The 17,508-nt window shown below is 49.5% G+C and overlaps 1 protein-coding gene across 1 annotated transcript in view; it reads right to left on the reverse strand.

Moving 5' to 3' along the window:
- Positions 1 to 13,222: 13,222 nt before the first annotated feature.
- The window catches only part of LOC145338042 (rano class II histocompatibility antigen, A beta chain-like), a 37,003-nt gene continuing 32,717 nt past the window's right edge, over positions 13,223 to 17,508 (reverse strand). Inside the window, exon 9 of the mRNA XM_080182816.1 lies at positions 13,223 to 16,518. The gene's annotated coding sequence lies outside the window, so the exon portion shown is untranslated. The remainder of the gene's footprint in view (positions 16,519 to 17,508) is intronic.

Raw genomic sequence — 17,508 nt, forward strand, 5'->3', positions numbered from 1 at the left:
ATAAGAACATAAGAGCATAAGAAATAGGAGCAGGAGTAGGCCATCTAGCCCTTCAAGCCTGCCCTGCCATTCAATAAGATCATGGCTGATCTGTTGTGGCTCAGTTCCACATTCCCGCCCTCTCCCCATAACCCTTAATCCCCTCTCTTATCAAAAACCCATCAACCCGCTTCTTAAAAATATTTAGCGAGGCAGCCTCCACCACTTCAACGGGCAGAGAATTCCAGAGATTCACCACCCTTTGAGTGAAGAAGTTCCTCCTCAACTCCGTTCTAAACCGCCCCCCCTTTATCTTGAGGCTGTGCCCTCTAGTCCTACTGTCTTTTTTGAGCGGGAAGAGTCTCTCCACCTCTATCCTATCCATCCCATTCATCATCTTATACGTCTCAATGAGATCTCCCCTCATTCTTCTAAACTCTAGCGAGTACAAGCCTAGTTTATTCAGCCTCTCCTCATAGCTCAACCCCCTCAACTCCGGTATCAGCCTAGTAAACCTCCTCTGCACTCCCTCCAGGGCCAAAATATCCTTGCGCAGGTGCGGTGCCCAAAACTGCACACAGTACTCCAGCTGCGGCCTCACCAATGCCCTATACAGCTGCAGCAAGACCTCCCTACTTTTATATTCAATCCCCCTCGCTATGAAGGCCAGCATCCCATTTGCCTTCCTGACCACCTGCTGCACCTGCAAGCTGGGTTTTTGCGACTCATGCACAAGGACGGCAGATACCTGGGAACACCCCCCACCTGGAGGTTCCCCTCCGACTCACTCACCATCCCGACTTGGAATCATTGTATCATAGAGCCCCAAACAGTGCAGAAGGAGGCCATTCAGCCCATCAAGTCTACATGGACAACAATCGCCCCCAGGCCCTATACCCGTAACCTCATGCGTTTACCCTAGCTTGTCCCCCTGGGGTAATTTAGTATGGCCAATCCACCTAACCCACACATCTTAGGACCACTGTGCCACTTAGAAATATATCGGCCATTCCTTCACTATCACTGGGATCAAAATCCTGGAACTCCCTCTCTAACAGCACTGTGGGTGTACCTACACCACACGGGAATTCAGCAGGTTCACCCCACCACCTTCTCAAGTGCCGAGCTCATGATGTTGTGCTGAAGCTGACACTAAATTAAACAAATCCCTTCTGCCTGTCCTTGTCCATATTCCCCTATTACAGAAAGGATGTGGAGGCTTTGAAAGGGTGTAGAAGAGGATATTCCTGTGCTTATCTAAAAGCCCCTTACACCCCTATTGTATCTGCCTCCACCACCACCCCTGGCAGCATGTTCCAGACACCTACCATTCTCTGTGTAAAAAACCCTGCCCCTCACATCTCCTCTGAACTTTCCCCCTGTCAGCTTCAGTGTGTGGCCCCCAGTATTAGACATTACGGGCAAGATCTTTCAACCTCGTTCACCCTGACACCAGAAAACTGTATCCAAGGTCAGCAGACCTTCCTATGGTCAGCCCCTGGCCTGCTCCAATTCCCATGGTGTGCGGGACTGGAAAACTGCATCCACTGGGGTAAATGTTCCCATTCTGCCCACCACTGGAATTGGAGCGGGTGGGGGGCAGGTCACGGAAAGACATGTGGACCTCGGGCGGAATTTTCCAGTTTCAGGGCGACCAAGGCCAGAAATTTCCACCCATTGTCTTCCATCTTCGCTCCTGGGCTGGGATTTTCCAGGGCCTTTGAAAGGAGTTTTGCTGGGAAGGCTAAAAAATTTCCATTCTCACTCTCAATGGGGTCAGTGTGGTGTTGCAAAGAGAAGTGTGTAGAAGCAAGCTTGGACACAGTGGATTTCTACTGTATCTATGTGTCGAGGGCCCAGTAGCAAATAAATATTTAAAAAATATAAATAAGTATTTACTGTTAAATTACCTAAGCCTGCGAATCCTTTTATTCATTTGTGGGACGTGGGAGTCACTGGTTGGCCAGCATTTATTGCCCATCCCTTGTCCTTGAGAAGGTGGTGGTGAGCTACTTTCTTGAATCGCTGCAGTCCATGTTCTGTGGGTTGACCCACAATACTGTTAGGGAGAGAATTCCAGGATTTTGATGCAGCGACTGCGAAGGAACGGCGATATATTTCCAAGTCAGGCTGGTGAGTGGCTTGGAGGGGAACTTGCAGGTGGTGATTTTCCCATTTACCTGCTGCCCTTGTCCTTCCAGATGGAAGTAGTTGTGGGTTTGGAAGGTGCTGTCTAAGGATCTTTGGTGAATTATTGCAGTGTATTTTGTGGATAGTACACACTGCTGTTACTGAGCATCGGTGATGGAGTAAGTGGATGTTTGTAGATGTGGTGCCAATCAAGTGGGCTGCTGTGTCCTGGATGGTGTCGAGTTTCTTGAGTGTTGTTGGAGCTGCCCCCATCCAGGCAAGTGACTGATTCAAGACAGTCGCTCTAACTAGGCCCAACACCTTACGACCGCCTCCGCTGTAAGTATCTCAGAGTCATCGACTTCAGGAAGCATAGTGGAGAATATGCCTCTGTCTATCAGTATTGTTTTTTGTGTGCGATACAGACAAAGCATACCGTTCATAGAGTACATAGGGGAGAAGGAAAGGAGAGGGTGCAGAATGTAGTGTTACAGTCACAGCGAGGGTGCAGAAAAAGATCAACTTAATGTGAGGTCGGTCCATTCAAAAGTCTGACAGCAGCAGGGAAGAAGCTGTTCTTGAGTAAGTCGGTACGGGACCTCAGACTTTTGTATCTTTTTCCTGATGGAAGAAGGTGGAAGAGAGAATGTCCAGGGTGCGTGGGGCCCTTGATTACGCTGGGGATGAAGTGGAAACGGTTAAGATCTTCAGGTTTTTAGGTGTCCAGATCACCAACAACCTGCCCTGGTTCCCCCCATGCCGACACTATAGTTAAGAAAACCTACCTACGCCTCTACTTTCTCAGAAGACTAAGGAAATTTGACATGTCCGCTACGACTCTCACCAACTTTTACAGATGCCCCATAGAAAGCATTCTTTCTGGTTGTATCACAGCTTGGTCTGGGCTCCTGCTCTGTCCAAAACCACAAGAAACTGCAAAGGTTCGTGAACATAGCCCAATCCATCACACAAACCAGCCTCCCATCCATTGACTCTGTCTACACTTCCCGCTGCCTCGGGAAAAGTAGCCGGTATAATTAAAGATCCCACACACCCCGGACATTCTCTCTTCCACCTTCTTCCATCAGGAAAAAGATACAAAAGTCTGAGGTCCCGTACCGACCGACTCAAGAACAGCTTCTTCCCTGCTGCTGTCAGACTTTTGAATGGACCTACCTTGCATTAAGTTGATCTTTTTCTGCACCTTGGTTATGACTGTAACACTACATTCTGCACTCTCTCCTTTCCTTCTCCCCTATTGTGAGAAACACAGCTCACTGTCAAACAATTTAGTCAAGTCAAGTTCTGAAGGAGCAAGATATTTTATTTAACGTTCTTGCGAGACCGGGTGTCCAATAAAATAGGCAGACCTTACATAGATTTGCAGCACATTTTATACAAGCATTGTAATGGCTTGGCAATGTGTTGTTATCCCCTAATTGGTGGTCCCTGTCCCATCTATGTGTTGTCATTCCCCTATTGGCTCGAGGTGCCCCAAGTTTCCATCCCCTCTACTCTCCATCCAACCATGTCTCCTGTTATCACAAGAGTGCATTAGTAAACTCATCTGTCTTATCTAACACTGTTACATGTCCAGTTCAGATTGGCAGTAATCAATCCTTTGCCAACTTAATCGCTGCTGTCCCAACTATCTCAGTGACCTTTTCCCCCCTTTTATGCTTAATTGTAGAAACAACACATCTTGTATACCATTTGCTTTGTATAACTTGGACCTCGTACATTCCTTCAGGATGTGGTGTACGCTTCACTGAACACCACACATCTGGTGTTATTCCTACACCACAGGCAGTTTCTTTATTGTCCCTGACTATTGCTCTGTTAGCAGCAGCGAATTTTATGCCCTATGTTTGTGACTAAGATCACAGTTGTTTCCATAACGTGGGTTATCAATGTGCCTGACTATATCCAGTCTACCTAACTTTAGGCTATTCCTCTATGGTGTACAGATATATGTGTTAACAGCATCTTTACCTGTTGCTCACACTATGTACTCTATGAACGGTATGCTTTGTCTGTATCGCACACAAAAAACAATACTTTTCACTGTATCCCAACATATGTTACAATAATAAATCAAATCAATTCAAATCAGATGAAATTTAAAGATGTTTGGGTTAGGTGGATTGGCTGTACTAAATTGCCCCTTAGTGTCGGAGGTTAGTAGGGTGAATGCATGGGGGTTATGGGGATGGGGCCTTGGTGGGATTGTGGTTGGGACAGACTCGATGGGCTGAAGGATCTCATTCTGCACTGTAGAATTTTATGAGATAAATGCTGGCCAACCAGTGACGCCCATGTCTCACAAATGAATAAAAAATGGTGCGACAGAGAGCTTAATCAGTGATTCCCGGTGCAATCCTGGCACTTCTCACATCCCTTATGTGTCTCAGGAGGTGTCAGACTTTGTTGGAGCCTGTCCCATGTGACTTCCTCGAGGAATAGGTCATCCTTTGAGTGGAATCTGTTTCGAGTGAAGGGAGATGCATTGTTGGACATCACAGTCACACCATTGTCCACTAGGTGATAGCAGAGGATGGAAAATCCTATCCTAGCAGGCTCTGCCTTCACAACTGATCACAGTAAGAAGCCTCACAACCCCAGGTTAAAGTCCAACAGGTTTATGCGGTAGTACGAGCCACTGATCACATTCGCTACTGATTACATTGTACCTTTCACCAACCACTCTCTCCTTCCACTCCCAGACTGAGCGCAGGTTCTGGGATCCTTACTTAAGCTTAGGTGCATTGGCCATGCTAAATTCTCCCTCAATGTACCCAAACAGGCGCCAGAGTGTGGCAACAAGGAGATTTTCACAGTAACTTCAATGCAATGTTAATGTAGGCCTATCTGTGACTAAAAAGTTAAAAGTTTATTTATTAGTCACAAGGAAGGCTTACATTAACACTGCAATGAAGTTACTGTGAAATTCATCTAGATGCCACAGTCTGGCACCAGTTTAGGTCAATGCACCCTAACCATAAATAAACGTTCTAAGGAGGGATTTGATTTGATTTATTATTGTCACATGTATTAGGATACAGTGAAAAGTATTGTTTCTTGCGCACATTACTGACATAGAGAAGGAAAGGAGAGGGTGCAGAATGTAGCGTTACAGTCACAGGGAGGGTGTAGAGAAAGATCAGCTTAATGCGAGGTAGGTCCATTCAAAAGTCTGACAGCAGCAGTGAAGAAGCTGTTCTTGAGTCGGTCGGTACGGGACCTCAGACTTTTGTATCTTTTTCCCAACGGAAAAACGGTGGAAGGGAGAATGTCCGGGGCGCGTGGGATCCTTAATTATGTTGCTTTTCCCGAGGCAGCGGGAATGTAGACGGAATCAGAAACCATATCAAGCTGTGATATATCCAGAAAGGATACTTTCTATGGTGCATTTGTAAAAGTTATTGAGAGTTCTAGTGCATATGCCAGACCAGGTAAGGACAGCAGATTTCATTCCCTAAAGGACATTAGTGAACCAGATGGGTTTTTCCAACAATTGACAATGGGTCATCAGTAGATTCTTAATTCCAGATACATTTTATTGAATTCAAATTCCACCACCTGCCATGGTGGGATTCAAATCCAGGTCCCCAGGACATTAGCTGAGTTTCTGGATTATTAGTCTAGCGATAATCCCGTTAGGCCATCACCTTCCCTAAATTCAAGTTCTCTGAGGATTAGCAATTAACTCTCCAGGAAGTGCTCATATTAAAAGGGATTGGTGACCCAAAGTTTGCTCAGAGAGATTGGTTTTAATGAGTGTCTTGAGGGAGAGAGAGAGAGAGAGAAAGCGACAGAAAGAGAAGCACAGAGGGAGACAGTCATAAGAGAAGATATAAATGCAAACAGGTGATGATGCAACTGTATAAATACTGGTGAAATCACAGCTGGAGCACTGTGTGCAGTTCTGGTCACAATATTACAGGAAGGATGTGATCGCGCTGGAGGGGGTGCAGAGGAGATTCACAAGATGTTCACAGAATATCGAATGGAATCATACAGGACACAAGGAAGCCATTTGGCCCAGCAAGTCTGCACCAACAACAATCCCACCCAGGCCCTATCTCTGAAACCCCACGTTTTTACCCTACTAGTCCCCCTGATACTAGAGGGCAATTTAGCATGGCCAATCCACCTAACCTGCACATCTTTGGACACTAAGGGACAATTTACCATGGCCAATTTCAATAACCTGCACCTTTTTGGACACTAAGGAGCAATTTAGCATGGTCAATCAACCCTAACCAGTATATATTTCAGACTGTGGGAGGAAACCACAGCACCCGGAGGAAGCTCATGCAGACACAGGTAGAACGTGCAGACTCCACACAGACAGTGACCTGAGGCCAGAATCAAACCTGGCACTGAGAGGCAATAGTGCTAACCACCATGCCACTATGCTGCTGCTGTTGCCTGGTTGGAGTGTTTCAGCTATAAAGAGAGAGGCCTGGTTCGGCTGGGGATGTTTTCCTTACAGCAGAGAAGGCTGGGGGGAGGGGGGGAGCCTGATTAAGGTGTACAAAACAGAGGAACATAAATAGTGTGGATAGGAAGCAACGTTTCCTCAAATGGTGTGGGGGGGGGTGGTAGGAGGAGGAGGAGGAGGGGAACTAACCAGGGGGCAGAGATTTAAGGGAAGGGAAAGGAGATTGAGGAGGGATTTCAGGAAAAGCTTTATCCCCCAGTGAGAATCGGGAATTCACTGCCTGTGAGAAGCGAGAAGCTTCACAAAATTTGAAAAGCATTTAGATGAGTACCTGAAAACCACAGCATTACAAGGCTAGGAAAATGGGATTAGATTAGACAGGTGATTGACATGAAGGGCCAAAGGGCCTCATTCTGTGCTGTAGAATCCTAGAATCGATCTACAGCACAGAAATACACCCTCCAGCCCAAACTGCTCCGTGCCAAAATGCCCATCGACGCAAACCACATTTTCCTGCAATTTGGCCCAAATCCCTCCAAACAATTCCTATATCTGTATGATAGACAAACAGAGAGAGAGGGAAAAGACTGAGAGATAACGTATCCGAAAGGAGTGTGACATTGTGGAAAACTCAGTGCCGAGGGAGCGCCGCACTGTGGGAGGGTCGGTGCCGAGGGAGCGCCGCACTGTGGGAGGGTCGGTGCCGAGGGAGCGCCGCACTGTGGGAGGGTCGGTGCCGAGGGAGCGCCGCACTGTGGGAGGGTCGGTGCCGAGGGAGCGCCGCACTGTGGGAGGGTCGGTGCCGAGGGAGCGCCGCACTGTGGGAGGGTCGGTGCCGAGGGAGCGCCGCACTGTGGGAGGGTCGGTGCCGAGGGAGCGCCGCACTGTGGGAGGGTCGGTGCCGAGGGAGCGCCGCACTGTGGGAGGGTCGGTGCCGAGGGAGCGCCGCACTGTGGGAGGGTCGGTGCCGAGGGAGCGCCGCACTGTGGGAGGGTCGGTGCCGAGGGAGCGCCGCACTGTGGGAGGGTCGGTGCCGAGGGAGCGCCGCACTGTGGGAGGGTCGGTGCCGAGGGAGCGCCGCACTGTGGGAGGGTCGGTGCCGAGGGAGCGCCGCACTGTGGGAGGGTCGGTGCCGAGGGAGCGCCGCACTGTGGGAGGGTCGGTGCCGAGGGAGCGCCGCACTGTGGGAGGGTCGGTGCCGAGGGAGCGCCGCACTGTGGGAGGGTCGGTGCCGAGGGAGCGCCGCACTGTGGGAGGGTCGGTGCCGAGGGAGCGCCGCACTGTGGGAGGGTCGGTGCCGAGGGAGCGCCGCACTGTGGGAGGGTCGGTGCCGAGGGAGCGCCGCACTGTGGGAGGGTCGGTGCCGAGGGAGCGCCGCACTGTGGGAGGGTCGGTGCCGAGGGAGCGCCGCACTGTGGGAGGGTCGGTGCCGAGGGAGCGCCGCACTGTGGGAGGGTCGGTGCCGAGGGAGCGCCGCACTGTGGGAGGGTCGGTGCCGAGGGAGCGCCGCACTGTGGGAGGGTCGGTGCCGAGGGAGCGCCGCACTGTGGGAGGGTCGGTGCCGAGGGAGCGCCGCACTGTGGGAGGGTCGGTGCCGAGGGAGCGCCGCACTGTGGGAGGGTCGGTGCCGAGGGAGCGCCGCACTGTGGGAGGGTCGGTGCCGAGGGAGCGCCGCACTGTGGGAGGGTCGGTGCCGAGGGAGCGCCGCACTGTGGGAGGGTCGGTGCCGAGGGAGCGCCGCACTGTGGGAGGGTCGGTGCCGAGGGAGCGCCGCACTGTGGGAGGGTCGGTGCCGAGGGAGCGCCGCACTGTGGGAGGGTCGGTGCCGAGGGAGCGCCGCACTGTGGGAGGGTCGGTGCCGAGGGAGCGCCGCACTGTGGGAGGGTCGGTGCCGAGGGAGCGCCGCACTGTGGGAGGGTCGGTGCCGAGGGAGCGCCGCACTGTGGGAGGGTCGGTGCCGAGGGAGCGCCGCACTGTGGGAGGGTCGGTGCCGAGGGAGCGCCGCACTGTGGGAGGGTCGGTGCCGAGGGAGCGCCGCACTGTGGGAGGGTCGGTGCCGAGGGAGCGCCGCACTGTGGGAGGGTCGGTGCCGAGGGAGCGCCGCACTGTGGGAGGGTCGGTGCCGAGGGAGCGCCGCACTGTGGGAGGGTCGGTGCCGAGGGAGCGCCGCACTGTGGGAGGGTCGGTGCCGAGGGAGCGCCGCACTGTGGGAGGGTCGGTGCCGAGGGAGCGCCGCACTGTGGGAGGGTCGGTGCCGAGGGAGCGCCGCACTGTGGGAGGGTCGGTGCCGAGGGAACGCCGCACTGTGGGAGGGTCGGTGCCGAGGGAGCGCCGCACTGTGGGAGTGCAGCCATCTAATAGAGGTTTCCATCATGCATCCTTTCAGCCTGCAGTCATAACCTTGTCCTGAATGGGATGAATGCCAGGTTAAAGTGTCAGGGACAGGTAGCTCCCTCAACATGAGGACTGCTTTCTCTGCAAAATTAGTGCAACTTCATCCCCCCAAATACTGATGGACAAACACCCATAGGGTTGAAGGAGAACATCAATCAAAATGAAATAGGAACAAATATCAAAGTGATACACAGTTTAGTGGAAAATGTGACAGTTTACACAGGAAATAATTTCATCTTTGTTAGCACTGATATAAACCTAACCAGATATATTGTCTTATAACTTCCAAATCATCTTTGTGTCAGCTCTTGACCAAGTTTCAGAACGTTGGCACGGTGGCACAGTGGTTAGCACTGCTGCCTCACAGTGCCAAGGAAATAGGTTCAATTCCCCGCTTGGGCCACTGTCTGTGTAGAGTCTACACATTCTCCCCGTGTCTGTGTGGGTTTCCTCCGTGGGCTCCAGTTTCCTCCCACAGTCTGAAAGACGTGCGGGTTAGGGTGCATTGGGCGTACTAAATTCTCCCTCAGTGTACCTGAACAGATGCCAGAGTGTGGCGACTAGGGGATTTTCACAGTAACTTCATCGCAGTGAAGCCGGATGGACCAGCTCGCATCAACCTTGGCACCAGAACAGACAATGGGCAAAAGAACAAGCAGTCCTGTCAAACCTGCAAGGTCCTTTTTACTAATTCTTGTTTACTGAGGGCCAGTGCCAAAACTAGGAGAGCTGTCTCACAAACTAGTCAAACAACAGCCTGACACAATCATTCTTACAGAATCATACCTTCCAGATACCAACTCAGACACCACCATTACCATCCCTGGATATATCCTGTCCCATTGGCAGACAGACCCAGCAGAGGTGGTGGCACGGTGGTATACAGTTGAGAGAGAGTTGCCCTGGGAGTCCTTAACATCGACTCCAGACCCCATGAAGTCTCATGGCTTCAGTTTAAACATAGGCAAGGAAACCTCTTATTGGTTAATATGTACTGTTTTCTTCAGCTGATGAATCAGGGTTCCTCCATGTTGAACAATACTTGGAGGAAGCACTGAAGAGGGCAAAATGTATTCTGGGTGGGAAATTTCAATGTCCACCACCAAGAGCAGCTAGGCAGCACCACTACTGATCAAGCTGGTAGGGTCCGGAAAGGATATAACTGCTAGACTGAGTCTGCAGCAGGTGGTGAAGGAACCAACAAGAGGACCAGTAACATACTAGAGCTGATCCTTATCAATCTGCCAGCTGCAGATGCATCTGTCCATGACAGTATCAGTAAGAGTGAGCACCGCACAGTCCTTGGGGAGATGAAGTCCCGCCTTCACATTGAGAATAACCTCCATCGTGTTTGAGTGGCACTATCTGTGCTAAATAGAACAGACTTCAAACCAATCTAGCAACTCAAGACTGGGCATCCATGAGGTGCCATGAGCCATCAACAGCATCAGAACAATAATCCAGTACAATCTGCAACCTCATGGCCCGGTATATCCTCCACTCAACCATTACCGTCAAACCAGGGGATCAGCTGATTCAATGGAAAGTGCAGGAGGACATGCCAGGAGCAGCACCAGGCACACCTAAAAATGAGGTGTTACCAAACAGGACTACTTGCGTGCCAAACGGCAAAAACAGCAAGTGATAGACAGAGCTAAGCGATCCCACAACCAAAAGATCAGATCCAAGTTCTGTAGTCAAAGAAAAAAGAACAAAGAAAATTACAGCAGAGGAACAGGCCCTTCGGCCCTCCAAGCTGCACTGACCATGCTGACACCCCCCCCCCAGTGTCTCAACTAAAACCTCCTACCCTTCCGGGGACCATATCCCTGTATTCCCATCCTATTCATGGATTTGATCAGGTGCCACTTAAAAGTCACTTTTGTATTTACTGCCATTTCCTCCACCCGCCACACCTCCACTCTCCCCAGCAAAGAGTTGCACCCTTTAAACCTTGCCCCTCGCTCCTTAACCCTGTGCCCCCTTGTAATTGACTCTTCCACCCTGGGAAAAAGTGTCTATCCACTCTGTCCATGCCCCTCATAATCTTGTAGGCTTCTATCAGGTCTCCCCTCAACCTCCGTCGCTCCAGTGAGAGCAAACCAAGTTTCTCCAACCTCTCCTCATAGCTAATGCCCTCCATACCAGGCAATATCCTGGCAATTCTCTTCTGTACCCTCTCCAAAGCCTCCACATCCTTCTGGTAGTGTGGTGACCAGAATTGAACACGATATTCCAAGTGCGGCCTCACTAAGGTTCTATAAAGCTGCAACATGACTTGCCAGTTTTAAACTCAGTACCCCAGCCAATGAAGGCAAGCGTGCCGTACGCCTTCTCGACTACCTTCTCCACCTGCATTGCCACTTTCAGTGACCTGTGTACCTGTACACCCAGATCCCTCTGCCTATCAATACTCTTAAGGATTCTGCTATTTTCTGTATATTTCTTCCAAACTGCATTATCTCACATTTGTCAGCCCTTCCATATCCAGTCGGGAATGGTGGTGGACAATGAAACAGCTCACTGGAGGAGGATGCTCCACAAATATCCCCTCAAAGATGGAGCAGCCCAGCACATCAGGGAACAGGATAAGGCTGAAGTATTCGCAGCAATCTTCAGCCAGAAGATCCATCTCAGCCTCCTCACGTGGTCCCCAGCATCACAGACTCCAGTCTCCAGCCAATTTGATTCACTCCACTTGATATCAAGGAACAGATGGAGGCTCTGGATCCTGCAAAGGCAATGGGCCCTGATAACATTCCGGCAATAGCACTGTAGACTTGTGATCCAGAACTTGCTGCTCCCCTGGCCAAGCTCTCCCAGTACAGTTACAACACTGGCATCTACCCAACAATGTGGAAAATTGCCCAGATACGTCCTGGACACAAAAAGCAGGACAAATCCAACCTGGCTAATTACTGCCCAATCAGTCTACTCTCGATCATCAGTAAAGTGATGGAAGGGGTCATTGACAATCCTATCAGGCAGCACCTGCTCAGCAATAACCTGCTCAGTGACGCCCAGTTTGGGTTTTGCCAGGGGGGTCACTCAGCTCCTGACATCATTACAGCCTTGGTTCAAACATAGACAAAAGAGCTGAATTCCAGGGATAAGATGAGAGTGACAGCCCTCAACAACAAGGCAGCATTCGACCCAGTGTGGCATCAAGGAGCCCCAGAAACTGGAATCAATGGGTATCGGGGGGCAAATTCTCCACTGGTAGGAGTCATACCTGGTACATAGGAAGATGGTTGTGGTTGCGGGGGGTCAGTCACCTCAGCTCCAGGACATCTCTGCAGGAGTCCCTCAGTGTAGTGTCCTGGGCCCAACCATCTTCAGCTGCTTCATCAATGACCTTCCCTCCGTCATAAGGTCAGAAGTGGGGATGTTCACCGATGATTGCATAATGTTCAGCACCACTCACAACTCCTCAGACACTGAAGCAGTCCATGGTCAAGTGCACCAAGATCTGGACAATATCCAGGCTTAGGCTGACAAATGGCAAATAACATTCATGCTATACAAATGCCAGGCAATGACTATCACCAATAAGAGACACTCTAACCATCGCCCGGTACATTCAGTGGTGTTACCGTGTCAATATCCTGGGGGTTACCATTGAACAGAAACTCAACTGGACTCGCCACATAAACACAGTGGCTACAAGAGCAGGTCAGAGGTTGGGAATACTGCAGCAACTAACTCACCTCCTGACTCCCCAGGGCCTGTCCATCACCTACAAGGCACAAGTCAGGAGTGTGATGGAATACTCTCCACTTGCCTGGATGGGGGCAGCTCCAACAACACTCAAGAAACTCGACACCATCCAGGACACAGCAGCCCACTTGATTGGCACCACATCTACAAACATCCACTTACTCCATCACCGATGCTCAGTAACAGCAGTGTGTACTATCCACAAAATACACTGCAATAATTCACCAAAGATCCTTAGACAGCACCTTCCAAACCCACAACTACTTCCATCTGGAAGGACAAGGGCAGCAGGTAAATGGGAAAATCACCACCTGCAAGTTCCCCTCCAAGCCACTCACCAGCCTGACTTGGAAATATATCGCCGTTCCTTCGCAGTCGCTGCATCAAAATCCTGGAATTCTCTCCCTGCCCCAGCACGTGGACTGCAGCGATTCAAGAAGGCAGCTCACCACCACCTTCTCAAGGACAGCTCGGGATGGGCAATAAATGCTGGTCAGCCAGTGACTCCCATTCCCACAAATGAATAAAAAATATAAGCCTACTTGTGACACTAATAAATAAATCTTAAATTTTAAAGTGGTTTATTTGGCTAAACGTCTCAAACACAGCCTGAACATCTGATTGGAAGGCTTGGTGCAGCCATGGTGGGTGCAGTTGAACCTTGGCGTATTGTATTTGGGGCGGGCAAACTAGATGGAGGGGGGCAGTATTTTCCAGATAGTGGGGGTTTAGACCTGAGGAGGCAGGGGAGCACATTAATTAATCATCAGTCACACATCAAAGGCCCTTCAATTGATCTGATTTGATTTGATTTATTATTTTCATATGTATTAACATACAGTGAAAAGTATTGTTTCTTGTGCGCTACACAGACAAAGCATACCATTCATAGAGAAGGAAAGGAGTAAGTGCAGAATGTAGTGTTACAGTCATAGCTAAGGTGTAGAGAAAGATCAACTTAATGCAAGGTAGGTCCATTCAAAAGTCTGACAGCAGCAGGGAAGAAGCTGTTCTTGAGTCAGTCGGTACGGGACCTCAGACTTTTGTATCTTTTTACCAACGGAAGAGGGTGGAAGAGAGAATGTCTCTTGATTATACTGGCTGCTTTTCCCCGAGGCAGCGGGAAGTGTAGACAGAGTCAATGGATGGGAGGCTGGTTTGTGTGATGAATTGGGCTTCAAACTGGACTTGGTTTCATAGAAACAGAGAAAGAGCCTGCTTCGCCATTCATTATGATCATGGTTGGTCATCAAATTCAACATCCTGATTGCAAAGCAGATTATGGATATGTGTGGAGGTCACAGGGTAGTTATCATGGGTGACTTTAACTTTCCAAATATTGATTGGAACCTTTATAGGTTGGATAGTTCAGATGGGGCAGATTTGTCCAGTGTGTGCAGGAGGGTTTCCTGACACAATATGTAGATAAGCCAATAAGAGATGGGGCCACATTGGACTTGGTACTGGGTAATGAACCGGGCCAAGTGTTAGATTTGTTTGTGGGAGAGCACTTTGGAAATAGTGACCACAATTCGGTGTCTTTCATTATTGCAATGGAGAGGGATAGGGCCTTTCGGCAGGGCAAGGTTTATAACTGGGGGAGGGGTAATTATGATGCAATTAGGCAAGAATTAGGGAGCATAAGATAGGAACAGAAACTGTCAGGGAAAGGCACAAATGAAAAGGAACAAACACTGTGTGTCCTTGAAAGGTACGTCCCAGTCAGGCAGGGAGGAAATGGCTAAGTGAGGGAACCATGGTTCACAAAAAAGGTTGAATGTCTTGTCAAGAGGAAAAAGGAAGCATATGTAAGGATGAGAAAACAAGGTTCAGTTCGGTCGCTTGAGGGTTACGAGGTAGCAAGGAATGAGCTAAAAAAAGGGCTTAGGAGACGGCATGAGAAGTCCTTGGCGGGTCAGATAAAGGAAAACCCCGAGGCTTTTTACTCTTATGTGAGAAATAAAAGACTGACCAGGGTGAGGTTAGGGCCGGCCAAGGATAGTAGTGGGAACTTATGCATGGAATCAGAAGAGATAGGTGAGGCGTTGAATGAATACTTTTCTTCAGTGTTCACTAAGGAGAGGTGCCATGTTTTTGAAGATGAGAGTGTGATACAGACTGATAGGCTGAGGGAAGATGTATTAGCAATTTTGATCCCCTGGACCAGATGGGATATATCCTAGGATTCTTTAGGAGGTAAGGATGAGATTGTGGAGTTTTTGGCTTTGATCTTTGGGTCCTCACTGTCCATGGGGATAGTAAAAAGTCTGACAACACCAGGTTTTAGTCCAACCTGGTGTTGTCAGACTTTTTACTGTGTTTACGCCAGTCCAACGCCGGCATATCCACATCATGGGGATAGTGCCAGAGGATTGGAGAATGGCAAATGTTGTTCCTGTCTTCAAGAAAGGAAATAGGAATGACCCTGGTAATTATAGGCCGGTTAGTTTTACTTTGGTAAGTTAATGGAAAGGGTCCTGAGGGATAGGATTTATGACCATTTGGAAAGATTCAGTTTAATCCGGGATAGTCAGCACGGTTTCGTGAGGGGTAAGTCCTGCCTCACAAATTTGATTGAGTTCTTTGAGGAGGTAACTAAGTGTGTGGACAAAGGTAGGGCAGTTGATGTCGTATACGTGGATTTTAGTAAGGCGTTTGATAAGGTTCCCCATGGTAGGCTCATGAAGAAAGTAACTGGCTGTCTCATAGAAGACAGAGGGTGGTGGTGGAGGGAAAATTTTCAGACTGGAGGCCAGTTACCAGCGGTGTACCACAGGGATCAGTGCTGGGTCCTCTGCTATTTGTGATTTTTATCAATGACTTGGAAGGGGGGGCTGAAGAGTGGGTTAGTAAATTTACTGATGACACCAAGATTGGTGCAATAGTGGATGAGGTGAAGGGCTCTTGTAGGCTGCAGAGAGACATTAATAGGATGCAGAGCTGGGCTGAAAAGTGACAGATGGAATTTAACCCTGATAAGTGCGAGATGATTCATTTTGGTAGGACAAACATAAATGCAGATTACAGGGTCAACGGCAGGGTTCTGAGGAATGTGGAGGAACAGAGAGATCTTGGGGTTCATATCCACAGATCTCTGAAGGTTGCCACTCAAGTGGATAGAGCCGTGAAGAAGGCTTATAGTGTGTTAGCGTTTATTAACAGGGGGTTTGAGTTTAAGAGCCATGGGGTTATGCTGCAACTATACAGGACCTTGGTGAGACCACATTTGGAATATTGTGTTCAGTTCTGGTCACCTCACTATAAGGAGGATGTGGAAGCATTGGAGAGAGTGCAGAGGAGATTTACCAGGATGCTGCCTGGTTTGGAGGGTAGGTCTTATGAGGAAAGATTGAGGGAGCTGGGGCTTTTCTCTTTAGAGCGGAGGAGGATGAGCGGTGACTTAATAGAGGTTTATAAGATGATGAGGGGGATTGATAAAGTGGATGTTCAGAGACTATTTCCTCAGGTGGAACTTTCAAGTGGTTACTGGATAGGCACATGCAACACACCAGAATGATAGGGAGTGGGATAGCTTGATCTTGAGTTCGGGCAGAGCTCGGCACAACACCGAGGGCCGAAGGGCCTGTACTGTGCTGTAATGTTCTATGTTCTATATTCTATGTACAGTGAGTGGTTAGGATCTGGAATGTACTGTCTGAGTGTGTATGGAGGAGGCAGGTTCAGCTGAGGCGTGACGGGGAGAGTTTGTTCGAGTGAATTGCTCATTCAGAGAATCAGTGAAGACACAACAGCCAAATGGCTTGCTTCTGCGCTGTAAGAATGCTGGAATTCCATGAAGATCAGTGAGGCGACATTCAGCACATGGTCTAGCAGTTTCTGCATTTGCTGATGTTCTGGGGGTGAAAAGTGAGAAGGAGACTGGTCAGTAAAGTTTATTATGCGTGTCGCCAATATCCTCCATCTCTCAATCATCTCTCTCATTGGGGAATCAGGAGGTTACAGAGATAGGGAAGGATTTTTTTTCTGCCTTACTTTTTATCTGAGTTTTTTTTTCAGTTAAATCAGTAAACAAGAAATAAGCCAGAAGATTTTTTTCAAAGTTACTAACCTAGGAGGATCGATCTCATTGTTCGCCTGGAGCAAAGCAGAGGGGGAACGATTCAGGTCAGGAGTGCTGAGGGTAAGAGATTGATTTTTTTCTACCTTACTTTTTATCGGAGTTTTGTTTAATTAAATCAGTAAACCAGAAGTAGGCCGCAGGGTGGCCTGGGAAGGTTTCTGCACAATAAATTTGAACAGGGAGGATTCCCGAGACACTACACGTGTCGAGTGTCTCACCCTCCCCCCTCCTCTAACCTAAAAAAAAAGTCTTGGGCAAGAGCAGGTAACTAAAGAGTCGGAGCAAGGGAGGCAGTGAGTGGAACACGAGACTGTGCAGGCGGGTGACATCAGCCAGTAGTGCGTGGAAGGTTTGAAAAGAAGGCCTCTGTATCCAGCGAGAGCGGAGTGAGGAGGAGCAGAGTGGGACGATTTAGCTCAAACAGGTTTTGGTGTGAACAGGCAGCAGCGAGGGTTGGTTCCAGTAAGTTTTTTCATTCTTCAGAGTAGAAAGAATGCCAGGCAGGATGTTGGAATGCTTCTCCTGCAGGATGTGGGAAGTCAGGGAGACCTCCAGTGTCCCTGACAACGACGCCTGCAGGAGTGCTTCCAGCTGTAGCTCCTAACAAGCCACATTAGGGAACAGGAGCAGGAGCTGGATGACCTCCAGATCATTTGGGAGAATGAGGAGTTTATAGATAATAGCTTCAGGGAGGTAGTTACGCCAAAGGCACAGGGCACCAGTAATTGGGTTACCGTCAGCAAGGAAAGGGGAAAAGGCAGGC

This window comes from Carcharhinus amblyrhynchos, unplaced genomic scaffold, assembly GCF_965287045.1.
Source record: "Carcharhinus amblyrhynchos unplaced genomic scaffold, sCarAmb.v2.hapA scaffold_90, whole genome shotgun sequence".
Lineage (NCBI taxonomy): Eukaryota > Metazoa > Chordata > Chondrichthyes > Carcharhiniformes > Carcharhinidae > Carcharhinus > Carcharhinus amblyrhynchos.